Source organism: Pipistrellus kuhlii, unplaced genomic scaffold (assembly GCF_014108245.1).
Source record: "Pipistrellus kuhlii isolate mPipKuh1 unplaced genomic scaffold, mPipKuh1.p scaffold_m20_p_3, whole genome shotgun sequence".
Lineage (NCBI taxonomy): Eukaryota > Metazoa > Chordata > Mammalia > Chiroptera > Vespertilionidae > Pipistrellus > Pipistrellus kuhlii.
This window is the reverse complement of record NW_023425529.1, coordinates 101,016,699-101,019,648: the sequence shown is the minus strand read 5'-3', so window position 1 is coordinate 101,019,648 and position 2,950 is coordinate 101,016,699. Positions and strand designations below refer to the sequence as shown.

Here is a 2,950-nt window from a genome sequence, read left to right as displayed (position 1 = left end):
AATAATACAGGTTTTGCAAAAATAGCTATAGATGAAAATTAAGAAAGCAAAGAGAAACTCAATTGATATAAGAGCATAAACCCATACATTTTTTTAAAATGTGGCTGTATTTTTAAATTAAATTCATTTCATATACCTATCATCTATAACATGCCTGTCAGTATCTATGACATTTCAGAATTTTATTAAAAACAAAATATGTTCAGAAAACTCAATACTATTGGAAGTATGAAATAGTTTAAAATTATGTAAACTTATTATATTTATTATATCCTGTGGCTGTGCTATTATCAGTGTTGGGGTTCTGAGAAACCTACCTCCACAGCAGTGGTAACCAGTAAATATAAATTGGGTATCAGATATTTCAATAAGATTTAAAAAGCATTTGCTAATGCAAAAATATGATTTTTCTTTAAATAATCTAATAAGAAATAGAGAAATAAAATGCCCAAGTTCTATTGTTTTTTTAATTAAATTTTATTTATTATAAATAGAAGGTTTTGTATGTGTGTGAGCTGGAAGTGGTGTTAGTAAAAAAATCAATAGCAAAAATAGCAGAATCAACAAGAAAATATTGACCATAGGAAATACAGTAACTATCCTATATAATCATATGTAATATAGAGGTAATATACAAATTGGCCATCACTCCAACATACAAGATGGCCGCCCCCATGTGGACACAAGGCCTCCACAAGATGACCAGCAGGGGAGGGCAGTTGGGAGGGACCAGGCCTGAAAGGGCAGCTGGAGGCAACGAGGCCTACAAGAGGGACAAGTAGGGGGGACCAGACCTGCAGGGGAGGGCAGTTGGGGAGACCAGGACTGCAGGGGAGGGCAGGTAGGGGCAATCGAGCTGGAAAGGGAAGGAAGTTAGGGTGACCAGGCCAGCAAGTGAGGGCAGTTAGGAGTGATCAGGCTGACAAGGGAGGGAAGTTAGGGTGACCAGGCCAGCAAGTGAGGGCAGTTAGGGGTGATCAGGGTGACAAGGGAGGGAAGTTAGGGGTGACCAGGCTGACAAGGGAGGGAAGTTAGGGGTGACCAGGCCTGCAAAGGAGGACAGTTAGGGGCAACCAGGCCAGCAGGGGAGGACAGTTAGGGGCAATCAGGTCAGCAGGGGAGCAGTTAGATGTTGATCAGGCTGGCAGGGGAGTGGTTAGGGGGTGATCAGGCTGCCAGGCAGAAGCAGTTAGGGTCAATCAAGCAGGCAGACAGGAGAGTGGCTGGGAGCCAGCATTCCTAGATTGTGAAAGGGATGTCTCAGATTGTAGAGGCTGCAGGCTCCGCTGAGGGACACACCCCACCCTGTGCACAAATTTCATGCACTGGGCCTCTAGCACTTGGGAAAAAATTTGGCTCAGTGAGTCCTCTGGATGGCAGGTGCAGTGACAGCTGTTTGGAGCATAGGGCATCACCCTGCATGGAAACGCCAACATTGTGGTAGAGTCTGTCTCATTTGGCATCAATAGCATTTTTTTTTTTTTTTATCAATGTGGCATTTATAGGTCTGGAGCCTTTAATAGAGTGCAGAAATATGGACTCACCTTTCTGGTAACCACTGATCCCAAGCTCACAAAACACCTAACCAATGTGGTGTAACTACTGAAAAACTGGTTGTATAAGTACTCAGTGCAGAAGCTGGTGGTGGTCATCTCAAATATTGAAAGTGGGGAAGTCCTTGAAAGGTGGCAGTTTAACACTGAATGCGACAAGATTGCCAGAGATGACAGTGTACCTAGAGAAGAGTTTCAGAAAGCCATTCAAGATGAGATCCACTGGGTGATCAAACAGATCACATCTATGGGGAAGTTTCCTAAAATGTGGAAATGGTAAAGAAAAAGGACTGAGAGCATTCTGCAGTATTTCTTCTCCAACGTTTGGTATCATTCCTTTCACTGTTCTTGCACGTTTCTGTGTACATGATTAAGACCAGAGCTGTGATAGTGTTTGCTCTCCTGGGCAACTCCTTCACTCACCAAACAGCTCCTGCACAGCATTGAGCCAGGGCAGCTGCCACCGGGCAGTATGCTCACATTCCATGGCTTGCACTCAAGCTGTCCCATTGGAGGAGACACTGTCAGAAAATATTTTATAATGGTTTTCTTGATTGTAAAAACAAAACTTGAATTTTTTAAAAATATATTTTATTGACTTTTCACAGAGAGGAAGAGAGAGGGATAGAGAGCCAGAAACATCGATGAGAGAGAATCATCAATCAGCTGCCTCCTGCACACCCCCCACCGGGGATGCACCCGCAACCAAGGTACATGCCCCTGACCGGAATCGAACCCGGGACCCTCCAGTCCCCAGGCCGACGCTCTATCCACTGAGCCAAACCAGTCCCGGCCAAAACTTGAATTTTTAATAAGATAACATAAAAGGAGTGCAGTATTTTCTGCACTAAAATAAATTTCCATAGAGAAAGAAATAACTCTAGTGATTAGAGTCCAGGCTAAACTCTTCTCTAACACTACGAGTAGTTTAAAATGGAGACAGGGTGAGTAGTGTCATGAGAACATGATCTACTTTAATGATCTTATCCCCAATTTATCTTCATTTGATCTGCTGCTCTATACAAAGATTTGATTGTATGTGAAAAGTGGAAAGAGTCCAGACCACAGTTTATTGCCAATTCTGAGCAAGCCCATCTGCATTCCTTCAGGACTACAATCCATAAAATAAAGAGCATGGTGGCCTACAAAGTATCTGCCAATGACTGAAGGTGTGTGGAACAGCAATGAATCCCACATGTGTGTTTCCTAATATCAAGACAACTGTAGTTCATTTTTTGTTTCACTGATTAATTTTTATGTGGGGAAATCTTAACATTTACTTTGCTAAACTGCAGATTTTTCCATATTTTGGTGACTATTTGACTTTCCATAGGGTTGACATCAGTTTTTACACACTGTTAGAAGGGAACCAGCAGATTATATCAGCACTGTAATGT

The 2,950-nt window shown here is 42.3% G+C and overlaps 1 pseudogene; it reads left to right on the top strand.

Moving 5' to 3' along the window:
* The window catches only part of LOC118729602, a 34,030-nt pseudogene extending 31,310 nt beyond the window's left edge, over positions 1-2,720 (top strand).
* Positions 2,721-2,950: the final 230 nt, after the last annotated feature.